Source organism: Sciurus vulgaris (assembly GCF_902686455.1).
Source record: "Sciurus vulgaris genome assembly, contig: HiC_scaffold_570_arrow_ctg1, whole genome shotgun sequence".
In the NCBI taxonomy this organism is placed as follows: Eukaryota; Metazoa; Chordata; class Mammalia; order Rodentia; family Sciuridae; genus Sciurus; species Sciurus vulgaris.
In genome coordinates this window covers 1,562,019-1,577,226 of record NW_027632454.1, presented here as the reverse complement: position 1 = coordinate 1,577,226, position 15,208 = coordinate 1,562,019, and the positions used below count along the sequence as shown (strand labels likewise).

The 15,208-nt window shown below is 43.8% G+C and overlaps 1 long non-coding RNA gene across 1 annotated transcript in view; it reads right to left on the bottom strand.

The window, feature by feature from the left end:
* Window positions 1–3,785: 3,785 nt before the first annotated feature.
* LOC306652756 overlaps window positions 3,786–15,208 on the bottom strand; it is a 186,953-nt gene continuing 175,530 nt past the window's right edge. The window contains exons 2-3 of the long non-coding RNA XR_013761526.1: window positions 4,500–4,647; window positions 3,786–4,451 (exon numbers count right to left, since the gene is read on the bottom strand). This is a non-coding gene — a long non-coding RNA (uncharacterized lncRNA). The remainder of the gene's footprint in view (window positions 4,452–4,499; window positions 4,648–15,208) is intronic.

Below are 15,208 nucleotides of genomic sequence, written 5' to 3'. Positions count from 1 at the left end.
ATGGAAGGATGTACTCAATAGACAATGGAGAGGCCCGGATCCAGTGTTTTTCTGGAGTCGAGGCTCCATATGTGTTTTCCCACAGGGTGAAAAAACGCCAGTCTCGATCCCAGAGAGATTAACAACACCTGCATCTAAGACGTCATCATCCTTTACCATTAACTAATACCTCTTCTATTCTTCCACCTATTTTTAGTACCAATGCTTGGACAGGATTGCCTGCAATTCCCTTTGATTCACAGACTGCTTTTTTAATGCTGTGTCTTTTTCTTTACCAGGATGATGTTCACTTAGGAATGAAACATGTCAATCCTTATGATAACTGGCTTCTGCTTTGTAACACAAAAGGATATACTAATATACAGTCATTTTTCAGCCTTCTGGGAGTGGAACATAAATTGTGTCAGTGGAACTCCTCTACTTGGGACAATTCTTTCCTATCTGCTACTCAGTCTCTTACCTGTAATGAAAGCATAACTTTTCCTCCCACTTCAGTTGTGTGTCACCCTCTTTCATGTTTCTATTAACTAACCATGGTACTACCGTCCTAAATTGTTCTGATGCTAATGTAACTTGTTTCCTTTCACAATGTTGGAATGCCTTCCAGTTTTCTCTTGCAGTGGTTATGTGTGTTCCTACTTTCTTGCCTCTACCAGTCTCCATAACTGATGAAGAGCTGCCTATGATTTTGTCTAGAAACAAAAGAAACTTCGACATTACAGCAGCAGTGGTTACAGTGGTGGCTGTGTCTGCAGTGAGCGCATTAGCTACTACAATACCAATAGCACAAGCTGTCAATAATGTAGCTGAAAGAGCTGCCTCAGCTTTACAAACACAAAAGGTTATCGATACCCACTTAAAGGCTGGCATATCTGGTCTTATACTCTTGATAACCTTACCACTCAATTAGGATTAGAGACGAAATCATGGGCAGGCATCATGGCTCTTGGAATACTTATGGTACTGGGATTTGGACTAATGATCTGATGCCTTATGCACGTAAGACGCCAACAACAGGGAGAATGTCAGTCCATCAAAATGGCACTCATGGTGCTTGAAAGTGGCATATCTCCCCAGGTGTGGATAAATATGTTGGATCAGTAGCCAAAGATGGGTAAGCAAACAGAAACATATATCAACCTAGGGCAGATCCTCATCCCATGATTGGTGAGATACCAATGATGGGTAAGAATAGGTTCTGCTGTTATGCAACCTAAGATAGGCATGATCCCGGGGATCCAGAGTCACAGATAGGCTCATGGGGGCCCACACCAACCTAAGACAGGGTTCTTACACCTGGAGGTCAGAATTCCGATAACGGGTAAGGATGGTGCTTGCCACATGAGATACCATGATGACCTCATCCTAAGCCCATTAATAAAACAGAAACGGGGAGATGTTGGAGACTGCTGCCCTGTAGGGCCCACAGTGGTAGCTGGCCTCGCCCTAAGATGGTGTCGAGAAGCCCAACTGCAAAGAAAAACAACTTTAAGGAAGTGCTTTCTATTGGGTGACTGATCTCCTCCGCGTCCGTGCTTAGGTTGTGATCAGTACATGTCCTCATTCCCACCATTAAGTCTCCATGGGCCAAACACCTGACCTGTTAAGGTGATAGGCTGTTATATCCCATAAAGCTGCATACTTTGCGTGGCAGAGGCAGGCAGGCACAGCTGCATGACCAGAGAAGAAGAAGAGAGGCAGCGGCAGTGCAATGAGAGAAGCAGAAGAGAGAAGCAGCAGCTTCATGAGAGAAAAGAAGGAGAGAGAGAGCTGCACAACGAGAGGACAAAGAAGAAGAAGACGGTGGCGGTGGAGGAGGAAGAAGAACTAGGCTCTCAGCTCAGAATCTCTCCCATAAAAATAAAGACCTTAAAACTTCATCTGAGAGCTGAGTTTTCATTGTACTCACTGCAGGAGACAGGAACTCCTAACTTCTTGTTAAGGAAATGAAAGGGGGCATCAGTTGTTCTGGCTGCTTAGAAGCTGAAAGGGGGCAGTGAGGGGTAAGCAGTTTGGAGTTCCTTTTTTTAAAAATCAGGTCAATCGAGGGGTCCAAGGAAGAAGTCTGGTTGGGGAAGAGCAGGTTGTAAAGTCATCTGGGGGTGGGTGCTTCTATGATAGAAGAACAAAAAGAAATGAGTACGGAAATTAGATTAGTACAAAGTAAATGTGGCAGCATCTGAAACATGCCACTGAGTATCATGAAAATGACAGAAGTCAATCTCTCACCAGGAGATGGAAGAACTGAGAAATTGTTCCCATAACTAGGCCTAGCAAAGGCTGGAGAGGACAAGGCCTTTATTTGGGGACTTTAACATTGTCCAGGTTATCAGGAATGTGAACAGAACATTTAACTCTTAATGTCATTGATGTCCCCAAAAAATATAGTTAAGCTACTTAATATCATCTGATTTTGTAAAATATCCCTTTATTGGTATAACGTGTGTTTAGTAGAGATCTCTATACTTCTGTTACTTAGGGCTAGATAATCATATGAGCAAACATATATTAAGTCTACCTGTGTAGCTTAGGAAAGTCTGCAGGCCTTAAACTGACTAAAAACTTCTGACTCTGGCAGTTTGTCTTGATAGTTATCAGGCACATTTGCTGAAGAATCTTTCTTTCATTTGTAGCTTCCAGTCTTTATTCTAGTGGGCTAATACAAGTGTACATCTTATATTACACTTAACTATTATTTCCTTTAAATGCCCAAGATTGGCTATATTTTGGTTTTAACTGTTTTGCTGGGTGTCTAAGATCAAGCTGGTCAAATTGACCTGGTTCCTGTCTTGTTAAAGAGTCAGCTGGGTTCCCACAGGGGTCACTCATAGAGAACTTAAGAGCGGCTTCCTGGATTCACCAGTGACTTTGGTTAGGCAGGGTCTCCTTGATGAGGTCAGTTCCTTTGGAAGCATGAAGGGATGTCTCCCATTTTCCATGACCCTCCTCTGCAGCAGATGCACTGAGTGATTTTTCATCCTCTAGTCTCAACAATCTCCTTGATCAAGAGGTAGTGTGACCAAGAGTTGCAATGCTCCTTAGAGACGTTCTCTTATTCCCTGGGTTCAGGCTGACTGAGGGGAAAAGATCCAAATACTGGTCTATCTTGTCTTCTGTATTTAATTCCAATCTCTAAGTTTGATCTTAATCATCCAGAAAGCCAGTCTCACCAGTCATAAAGTAAGAGTACTGGGCTTTAACTTCAGTGTCTGCAACTTTACAATTAATTACCCTTTTATCTAACTGGAGTCTGTATTAGTACTGGAAGTTACCACTCTCTTCCATAGGTGATGGCTTATTATCACAAGTTACCTAGGTTGTGTGTTCTTGAAGCAGCTACTTCTGCAAAACATTAACAGGTAACAGTTTTGCAAAATGAAATTAGCAAGAGTAAAAATATATTCTGCTTGTATAATAGCTATCTTGAATTTTGACTGAGAACCACATTATATCCCCTTTTGAGATCATAGTAATTTTACAACAAAAAACAATCTTTTGACTATAACTTTAAATAAGCTGAAGTCTGACTTATTTGGGAATCAGTCTAACGTGCAGTAAGGTGGGAGGCACAGCCTTATCTCAGGTAAGACGTGGCTCTTTACAAATCTTAAGTGTTCTAATTTTGATGTTGATTTTTGCTTCTTTCTTAAATCTCACTAAGTAGTTTGCATATACTGTTTCCTGAGCCTATATAAACTTTATAATTAACACAATTTAACATTGTATCTAAAACATGAATCAAAGAAAGGCTGAGAGAGCTTTTAACTTTCCTTTTGTGTGATAAAGTGGCAAAATGTTTTCATGTTTCACAATATTAATCTTTAAACAAGTCAGGCTCTAACTTTTATAAATACATTTATATTTGAAATTCTTTATCTCAGTGTAAAAGGTAACAAATTTTACACATACCCCATTGATAACAGGTCTGATACTAGAACATTAAATGATAGAAATAAATCCCCAATAAAATTTACTCTTTATAAGTTTAAAATTACCATTACAGACAAGTTTAATCTGGAGAATAGCAGCTTGATAAATTCCCTGCTTTAAAAACTTGTGTACCTGAAAAATATGAACACATTTAATATACAACTAGTGACCATTTCACAATTACCTTGACACTTTTATCCTACCAAATTTAGTTTTAAAGAAAAATTTAGACTCTAACATAGTACAATAGTCTAACAGTTGTTTAACCATAATTGTATAAACCCCAATTTTTAAGGTTAATTGTTCTAAAGAATAAAACTTAATAGACACAAAGTTAAGAGTAAATTAGTGTTTCTAAGAAATCCTTGTCATTTTACCATATAGATTAAGCTTTGGTTTATATCAGAACATTAGTATTTCATCTTACGAAAAACCTTAAATAGATTTAGCTGTCTCACATACATACAACCAACTTAGTTTCACGCAAACTTGTTGAAACTTGCCCTTTATTTGCACACAAACTTTTTTAGCACTTACTTAGACCCTCATGTATTTCATTGCACAAGCACTTTCTTACCCAGAAACATTTCCTTTTTCCTTTTACTAAATACATTTCCATACCCAGAACCTTTTATTTTCTCTTTTCTATTTGTTGACCCCTTTTTGTTCACATTCTGAAACAACTCTTATGAAATTTCTGAATTTAGATAAATTACTCTATTTTAATAAGATTAAATATTTTGTTGTTTACATTACTCTAATTGAAACACATTTGAGACTTTTGGGACCCTTTGTATATAGAATTGCACTTGTTAGGACATAACTCTTAGTAAACTTGTTTTTACTTTAGTGATGACACAAAGCAAGTTTAAACCCTTTTATTTACCAACCTATGAAAATACCAATAATGTTTAAGTATGATACCCCATGGAATTTAAGGAGTTAAAAGTACTCGATGTTATTTAACAATTAGCATTTTAACTTTGTAAATTAATCCGATGTCTCTACAAACACATTTGAGTACTCCCATACATGTTAACTCTAATTCACTTATTCTGCAAAAAACAAGATATCAGACAAGTGTCCTGAACAGTATTTGCTGTCTCTTTCCTGTTGAAGACAAGTCCTAGAAACAATTGATATTAGACATTTTATTAACATCAATATTTTATTAGCTTGACCACCTCGAGACTTGTGAGTATTTTCAAAGACATTTTACCTTTATTAGTTTACCCTATTTGAACCTTTTTAAATCACGTGAATTAAAAGTATTTTGGATCCATTTTTAAATTTTAATTTTAGGAGCGCTCAGTTTTGATACAGACAAAACATGACATCAGACAGCACAACATACAAATAACACAAAATCTAAGGCCTTGTAACTTTATAGGCGAATCTCCATTGCAATGTAACAGATGTTCAAAAACTCAAGTTGAATAAAAAATAGAACTGAGCAAAAAAATCATGAGCTCAAAAAAACATATAATTAAAAAAACAAGAGCCCTGGAAAAATGATATAGCCGTTAATTACTTTAGTAAATTATCATAAAATATACTTTGCTGGACTTTTAAAGACTTTTTTTACACTTTTTTTCTTGGGTTTGAGACTGGTCTCCTACTGAGCCTTTAGGCTTCCTATATTTACATTTTAATGTAAGCCTTGACTGAGATCTGGAAGGATCTAACAGGTTTTAACAGAAACCTTGTGCCTAGGACATTTTAGCCATCTCATCAGGAAAGGTTGGATGTCAAAGAAAATTATGAGACCTTATTTTCCATTACTTTTGAGAATGAAGCTACTTTGCTAAGTTTCTCAGTGAGATATGCCATTAGTTATTGAGCTGTCTATGGCTGCCTATCCAGGATTCATTTTCCCCTTTGTGACAAACAGGTTAAATCTTGCTTCATAGATAAGCTGAGGACAGGAGGTTGAAGTAAGGCCCCTTGTTGATATTCCTGGGGCAGAATATTGTCCTATAATGGCTATTTTCTATAGTATTGATTCTGTTGATGACATAATTAAGCTTTATCTTTGAGATCTTGTAATTCCTATTAGCTAAGAAGTTTAAGAGTTCCATAATGGCCTTTTGATATTCCTCCTGGGTGGAGGCATATAAAGGATATCCTTTACTTACTGGAGAACAATCACAGATGTTTTATCTCTGAATTTTGTTAAGTACTTAGCTAAGGTTTGTCAGGAACAGGTTAGGGCCATCTAAATCCTGAGGCAACACTGTCTAGGTTAGTTGAGATACAGTATCTGGTTCCTCAAAGGCAAACAGAAATTGCCATTCAGAGTCTAGCATAGACAGGAAAAGTCATCTTTTAAATCTAACTTAGTAAATCAAGCAGCAGTTAGAATCCAAGATAAAAGTGTATGGATTAAGAACTACAGGGTGGGGTAAATTACTGCTTCATTATTCTAAGGTTTTGGACTAGGCAGTTTGCTTTTTAACTCCTAAAATGGGCAAATTGCATGGACTATTGCAAGGCATTAAAAGTTTCTATCAGTGTGAATGATCTTTAATAAGTCCTTTTTCTTACCTATATGTTCCCTTTTCTTTCCTTTTGATGTCATTAAAAAAAAACGGAAGATGCAAGCTGGAGAAGGTCATCTGAGGATCGATCAGAACACTAGAGAAGCACGCCAAGGCAAGCATATTAAGCAAGTTTTATTTAAAGGTAATAATACAGACTTCTCCCAGCAGGAAGAAGGGGGCCATGGTTGATGTTCTAAAGTCCCAAGAAGTGAGCGCACCCTACATCTTTTAGAGGTTAAATTCTCTTTTGTTCTCCAGTTCTTTCCCCTTTATCTCTCCTTCCTGCCTACATGACTAGGCCTGGTTTTGCATTAAGTGAGAAGCCATGGGCAGGGGAAGGGCCAGGGTGATTCAGGCAGATAAGGGCCCAGGGGGCACCAATTAGCAGCCCCTTGTTTGCAGTCCTTGATAAAGGCAGGTAAATTTGGTAATCAATGGCCTCCGGAGATTCTTGACATTCCATTCTTCCAGGGGCAGTCTCCAACTTCCAGAGGCAGATGACTTTATGGCCTCCATTTCCTCAATTTGACCCAATCCCCTATTTCTACATTAACTACCTGTTCCCAATTCTGGCTTCAGCTTCACAGTAACAGGTTATTGTAAGACCCCCAGAGGGAGACCCTAACTCTGTCCCATGGATCGACGGCAACCCCAATCAACCGCAGGAGATGTCACTTGATGAAAACAGCAAGAGGCTTTATTCCAGCATGCTGGGGCTTAACTCATGACTCACGCAGGAGCAGAGGATTGAACCCCCAGCAGAAAGTCTTACAAGCTTATAAAGGCAGAAACCACATTTCGGGAGGGGTCACGCATGGAAAGGGGAAAGGGCAACAAAGCCTCTGGGAAATTCCAAAGGGGGTCTGGTCTCATTATTAACATGTTTCACAACAGGGCATAGATTTTAATGAACAGTTTTGTCTGGTAATCTTAAATCCTGTTTATCCTAACTGTCAGAGCACTGTTTGCTCTGCTCTCTGTTTGGGGCTGTTTCCTGGAACAGCTTTAAGGGCTTTGTTCCCATCACTGGGAGGGAGACCTTAGGGAGTTGAGATAAAACAGACAGCTTTTAAAAAATGTCTATTCTTTCATTCCTCCATTTGCTTTTTGGTAAGTTCTAATCATGGAACTTCTGTCTCTATATACCCTTCTCCGAGGCTATCTCCCTGGTGGAGGGACTGGTAGTGCTGCCTGAGCATTAGTACCTGTAGAGCACTTATTTTCTCCCTGATGAAGGTGACTAGGCGATTTAAGATGCAGGGCCCAAAAGTGAGAAGTAAAAGCAATATAATAAGGGAACCCATCAGAGTAGACATGAGGGTGGTGAACCAGGGGGACCGGCTGTACCAACACTCAAACCATCCTTGATGTGCTTCTCGATCTCGTTGTCTTGTTTCTAATCTTTCTCTAAGTTTGGACATGGAGTCTTTTATTACACCAGAGTGATCTATGTAAAAACAACATTCTTCTTTTAGTGCAGGGCATAATCCACCATCCTTGAGGAATAGGAGATCTAAGCCTCGCCTATTCTGTAGTACTACCTCAGATAAAGAGGTCAGTTACTCCTCTAGTTTTGTAATTGATTGCTCTATAGCCTTCAGATCCTCATCTACCCCTGTCCATAACCCTTCGATGTACTGGGGAGTCTGAACAAGTGCAGTGGTCCCTGTTCCTACTCCGGCCGCTACTCCTAGACCCAACAGGACAGACAAAGTGAGCAAGATTGGTTCCCTCTTCTGTCTATGGGGCCGTAGGTCGAACTCAGCCTCAAAAGAACTTGCCTTGTGGTAGATAACTCTAGGTACTAGCTGTACGAGGACACAGTAGTCTTTGTTAGTGTTGAACACCAATGAGGAAATGCATGGGGTCAGTCCTGTACTGCAGGCCAACCATCCACCTGGACAGTGGTTGGGATTTCAATCTTAAGCTTGATAGAGAAGGTAAATCCATTGTCCCATCCTGACAAATAGAAATGGAATCCCCATGTTCTCCCTTTTATGCATTCATGTGATAGCCTTCCTTTCTCTGTGAAGGAGATGTTCAGAGGATTACACCAACCTCGGTTGTTACAGTTGGCTGCTGTAAGATTTTGCTCTACTGTTATTAAATCCCAGGAGGAGGTGAAGCACCAATAAGGGTTGCCAGTAGTCTCACACCCCCATGCGGAGCAATAATAATGGTCTATACCTCCACACATCCTTGCCATATTCTGTGACATTTTATCCCAGGGGCAGACATAGAAACGGGTCTGTTTTAGATTGTCACAGGAGCATGGGTAGTTACAGCCTGGGTTGTACCCTTCAACTAGGCTGTATTCTGCTCCCCCAAAAGGCCTGGGTGATGTTGGCCAACGTCTACGGGCCTCCTCAGAAGTCAGGGTAGGGATGTCCCAATTATCTAACCCAGCTACTACGGCACAGATGTCTGGGGTTAGGGATGGCCACCAAGCCCAAAGGGGATTCTCCCTGGTGGTGCTCCATATTATATCTCCAGTCTGGGAGAGAACCTGCAATGTTAGTCATTGGGGGGCATGAGGGTTAGGACTACTTATTGGTGGGAGCTGTGTCAACAGGAGCAGGAACATGGTGAATGTGGAGCTTGAGGGGGTTGTCCATTTTTTCCACTTTCCACGCTGGGTCTGGTGGTGGTGCAGGCTTGATATGCGAAGCATGGATCAAGGCGGTGATGCCATCAACATTTACTGCAGTCAGAGTCATGAACAGCACTATGTATGGTCCCTTCCACCTTGGTTCCAGGCTGGCCACACAGTGGCGCCAAATGTACACTGAGTCTCCGACCTGGAACTGATGAGGTACTTGCAGGTCCCTAGGCTTGTAGGCCCCGGCCAACTAATTCCACACTTCCCTCTGCACAGTCTCAAGGGTTTTTAATCTGGTGTGCAGAGATTGAGAGGGGTAAGTTTCTGGGGAAGGAAGGTGTTTTATGGTAATGAGTCGGGGGTGAGTCCCATAAAGAATTTCAAAAGGAGATAGCTTGAGGGAGCCAGGGGTATTGTGCACCCAAAACAAAGCAAAGGGAAGGAGGATTGTCAAGTCTGTTATGCCAGCCTCTAAGGATAATTTAGTCATGACCTCTTTTAAAGTTCTATTCATTCTTTCTACATGCCCTGAGCCTTGGGGCCTATAAGCACAATGTAATTTCCAATTAAGCCCCAGGATTTTGGCCAGTCCCTGACCTACCTGGGCAACAAATGCAGGGCCGTTGTCTGACCCAATTACCTTGGGCACCCGAACCTTGGGAAGATGTCTTCTAGTATTGTTTTGGCCACCACCTGAGCAGTCTCCTTCTTGGTAGGAAAGGCTACAACCCATCCTGAAAATGTGTCTATGAGTACTAATAAGTATCTGTATCCATACCTGGCTGGCTTTACCTCAGTAAAGTCCAATTCCCAGTAACTTCCAGTATGGTCTCCTGGGAGCCGTTTGCCCTGAGGTAGCTTGCTGCGCTGGGCATTCACCATCTGGCAAGACTTGCATTCTTTTACAGTTGTATCTGCAAGCTCCCCGAGCTTCATGATGTAATACGGTGAAGACTGGACAAGAATTTTTAAATGTTTTGGGCCCAGATGAGTTAACTTATGAAGGTGTCTGAGAAAAATGATAGCCTGTTTTTCAGAAAGGATTCTTTTTCCTTCTGAGGTTTCCCTGATGCCCTCTGGAGTCTTCAGGCGAAATTCTAATCTGTCCATTTTCTCAAGGTCTGGTTCTGAATATTCAAAGTTCCTAATAGAGGGGTATACCGCATCCTTAGGGGGAGACATCGGTTTTTCCCCCGCGACAAGGATAGGACGTTAAGTCCTTGAGGCACCCGCTTGGCTTCCCTGTCAGCCCTTTGGTTCCCTCCGGCAACACTTGACCCCCCTTTTTGGTGTCCGGGGCAGTGAATAATTGCTACTTTCTTAGGAAGTTGAATGGCCTCTAACAGGCTTAGAATTTCTTCTTTATTTTAGATTTCCTTCCCTGCCGAGGTCAGTAGCCCCCGCTGCTGGTAGATGGCCCCGTGGACATGGGCAGTAGTTAAGGCATACATGCTGTCAGTGTAGATATTAATTTTTTTTATCCTTCTGCCAACTGCAGTGCCTGAATGAGAGCTAGTAACTTGGCCTTCTGAGCCAACATTCCTTCAGGTAGGCTGCTTGCCCAGATAATTTGCTCATCATCCACTACTGCCACACCGGCCACCCTTTTACCTTCTATTATATAGCTGCTTCCATCAGTGAACCAGGTCAGCTGAGCATCTGGCAAGGGCTGGTCTTGGAGGTCCCTTTGGGTCCCCATTTCTTCTGCTAGTATTTCTAGACAGGTATGCAGCACACTCTCCTGGGTGGACGTGTCAGGTAGTAGGGTAGCTGGGTTGAGGATGGCAGGCGGTACAAACGGGATTCTGTCTCCATTCAGTAGAAGACTCTGATAATGGGTCATGCGGGCATTGGACTGCCACTGGTCAGGGCGCTGTCTGATGATGCTCTCCAAGGAGTGAGGGGCAATGACCGTTAGCTTTTGTCCCATAGTTTATTTGTCAGCATCTTTCACCAATACTGCCACTGCTGCCACGGACCTCAGACAGGCAGGCCAGCCACTAGCAACAGGATCTAGCTTCTTGGAGAGGTAGGCTACTGACCTTTTCCATGGCCCTAGAGCCTGGATCAGCACCTCTCGGGCTACTCCCCTCCTCTCATCCAAAAATAGGACAAAGGGCTTTGCTACGTATGGCAATGCCAGGGCTGGGGCAGACAGTAATGCCTTCCTGATGTCATCAAAGGCCTGCTGTTGGTCATCACCCCACTAAACGAGGCACCCTCTTTTGTCAGAGCATAGAGGGGAGCTGCCAGGTTAGCGAACCCAGTGATCCACTGGTGGCAAAACCCCGCAGTCCCTAAAAATTCTCTCACCTGGCCGAGTGAGCGAGGAATGGGTATCTGATTCATAGTTTGATTCCTGGCCTCTGTTAGCCATCTCTGCTCCTCTTTGAGGGCATACCCCAGGTACGTTACCTCCTTTTGGCAGATCTGGGCCTTCTTGGGGGAGGCCCGCTATTCTAAGCGGGCAAGTTCTTCTAGCAGTAGTCCTGTGTCCCGTTGGCACTCCTCCTCTGTGGCCCCAGACAGTAGTAAGTCATCTACATACTGCAGAAATGTTACCTGGGGATGGCTGGCACAGAAGTGGGCTAAATCTTGGTGGAAATCTTCATCGAAGAGGGTCGGGGAATTCTTGAACCCCTGGTGTAATCAGGTCCAAGTCAATTGTCCTGTTGTCCCAGAGTCAGGGTCCCTCCACTCGAATGCAAACATGTTTTGGCTGGAAGGGTGTAGTCTCAAGCAGAAGAAAGTATCCTTTAAGTCCAAGACAGTAAACTAAATATGATCCGGGGGGACAGAGCTCAACAAGTTGTAAGGGTTAAGTACAGAGGGATGGATGTTCTGTACCCGCTTGTTTACTTCCCTTAAGTCCTGTACCATGCGATAGTCTCCTGTGCCAGGCTTTTTAACAGGTAACAGGGGAGTGTTCCATGGTGACTGACACTTCACTAGGATACCCTGCTGAAGGAGGCGCTGGAAATGGGGCCTAATTCCTTCCCGGGCCTCCTTAGTCATGGGTTATTGGAGTACAGCCACAGGGTAGAAGTGGCCTTAAGCTCTATAACTATGGGTGGTCTTTCTGCAGCTAGTCCTGTTCCAGCCGTCTTGGCCCATGCCCCTGGATACCTGTTCAACCAGTCATTTATGTGACTTATCTCTGCTCCCTCTTCCTCAAAAAGTCTATGTTCATCATCCAGGCATATGGTCAGAGCAGTAGCCATTCTCTTGCTTCGGGTCACCTCTGGGCCATCAGGGGTGAAGTTAATCTGGGCTCCCATTTTGGTTAGGAAATCTCTCCCAAGTAGGGGCGCAGGGCATTCAGGGATTACTAGAAAGGAGCGGGTTACTCATCCCGTTCCTAAGTCTACCGTTCTTTGGGTAGTCCATGAGCACTGCTGGTGCCCTGTGGCTTCTATGACCCATGATTATTTGTGGGAGATGGGCCCAGATGTTTCGAGTAGGACTGAGTGTTAAGCCCCAGTGTCTACTAAGAACTCAACTGTCTTCCTCTCCACCTCTAGTGTTACCCTAGGCTCGGGGAGGGGTTCTGAGCCCAGTCCCCCCTAATCTTCTTCTTCTTCTAGGGCTAATGCTTTCTTGGAGGGCCCAGTCTTCTTCTTAGGACACTCTCTAGGCCAGTGACCTCTCTCCTTGCAGTAGGCTCACTGATCTTTAATGGAGTGAGGTTGCCCAGGTTACCTGACCTTTTCTTAGCCCTGCCTTGAGTTTGTTCCTGTTCTTTCTCACCTACTACTGCACCCAAAATCCATGTAAGGTTCTTCTCCTGCTTATGATCCCTTTTGTTTTCTCTTTCCTCTCTCTCCTTTTCTTTCCATTGCTCCTTTTCTTCCTCAGTTTCCCTCTTGTGATACATTTTCTCTGCCTCTTTAACTAAATCCTGTAGGGTATAATCTTGTAACCCTTCTATTATCTGATACTTTCTCTTAATATCTATTGCTGCCCTATAAAAGCCATGGCCACGGAAGACCTTTGCTCCTCAGAGGTAGGGTCAAACGGGATGTAGCGCCTGAAAGCTTCCGTTAAGCACTCGAGAAATACTGATGGTGGTTCTGTGGCCCCCTGGATAACCTCTCTTACCTTAGCCAAATTAGAGGGGCATCTCACTGCCCCGCAGAGGCTAGCCACTAGAGTCTTGCGATAGACTGTCAGTCACTCCCTACCTTCTGCCGTGTTGAAATCCCAGTAGGGTCTGGAGAGGGGGAAGGCAGTCTCAATGATGTTGGGGAGCTGCGTGGGTTGTCCATCTGCTCCTGGTACATTCTTCCTTGCCTCCAATAAAATCCTCTCCCTCTCCTCAGTAGTGAAAAGGGTCTGTAGTAGCTGCTGGCAATCATCCCATGAGGGCTGATGAGAGAACATTAAAGACTCCACCAGACCGGTTAAGCGCTGGGGGTCCTCTGAAAAGGGAGAATAATTAGTTTTCCAGTTATACAAGTCTGCAGAGGAAAAAGGCCAGTACTGGGGGTGCTGAAGAGGAGCCGGTCCACCATCTGTTGCCACCGGTGGGGGCCCATAAGCCCTTAGGGGAAGGGCAATGGTGGTGTTGGGAGTTATCCTGTGGCGGCTCCTGGTACCCTGCATAGGTCCCATGGTGCCCTTTGTGGGCCCCAGCAGAGACTTGTTCAAGGGAGCAGAGGGAGTGACTGAGGGGCTGGTGGTTTTTCTGGCTCTTCCTGACCCCCTACGGGGACCAAGGCTGGAGGATATGGGGGAGGTGAGTCAAGGAGAAGGAGGTCAGCTTGGGTTTCTGGATAAATCTTCTTGGTGGGGGTCTGAGTGACTGGATTCCCCCCCAGAACTGGGAGATTGGATGGCTAGGATTTGAGCAGCTGACCGGAGCTTGGGTTTTGCAACTCAAGGTTGAATCCAGGGGGGTGGATTTTGCACAAGTTCTTGCCAGACCACAATGTAGGGATGCTGTTTCAGATGGGCTCCAGGTTTCTCCTGAAAAACAATCTCTTCAACAGCGAAAATGACAGAAAGGTTAAAGGTCCCTTCTGCTGGCCATCCTACATTAAAAGTAGGCCATTCTGAGGAGCAGAAGTTCTGCCATGGACCTTTCTTGATCTCAACTGATAGGTCGCGACCTCTTCCCTTAACTTCAGTCCAATGGTCTAATGTCAGACTAAGAGGGGTTGTCACAGTCTGTCCCATCGTCAGTTCGTATATCATTAGAAACACAAATAACAAAAATGTTACGGACACGAGGACCCACTTACCCCACCTTGTCCACCACAAACACGCAACAGAATGAGATGGGCACGATTTTGACAATCTCCGATCCAACAGTTGAACCCGATCAGCGCCCTTACAGTAGGAGACTACCAGGTGTCCCTGGCTCTCCTCCACCCTTGGGGCATCCCCCAGGGCTGCAACCTGTGGCCCTCCAGGCATGTGTAACCACCACTTTTGGCCACTCTCAGGAGTTGCAGAATGGCTGTGAAACAGAAAGCACACCCACAGGACCAGACCAACTAACAAAACACAAGACAAAGACAGACAACCTCGGGGTACCCCTTCTTACCTCCAAGGTCAACACTGCGGATGAGGGGGGCCATCAGATCCTGGAGGAGCCCCCAAATATAAAACCCCCAGAGGGAGACCCTAACTCTGTCCCACGGATCAACGGATTGACGGCAACCCCAATCAACTGCAGGAGGCGTCACTTGATGAAAACAGCAAGAGGCTTTATTCCAGCTTGCTGGGGCTCAACTCGTGACTCATGCAGGAGCAGAGTAGTTGAGCCCCCAGCAGAAAGTCTTACAAGCTTATAAAGGCAGAAACCACACTTTGGGAGGGGTCGCACATGGAAGGGGGAAATGGGAACAAAGCCGCGGGAAATTTCAAAGATGGTCTGTGCTAGTTAATAACATATGTCACAACAGGGCGTAGATTTTAGTCAACAGTTTTGTCTGGTAATCTTAAATCCTGTTTATCTTAACTGTCAGAACACTGTTTGCTCTGCTTTCTCTCTGTTTGGGGCTGTTTCATGGAACAGCTTTAAGGGCTTTGTTCCCATCACTGGGAGGGAGACCTTAGGGAGTTGAGATAAAACAGACAGCTTTTAAAAAAAGTCTATTCTTTCATTATTACTTCAATATCTCTAATTCTACAGTAA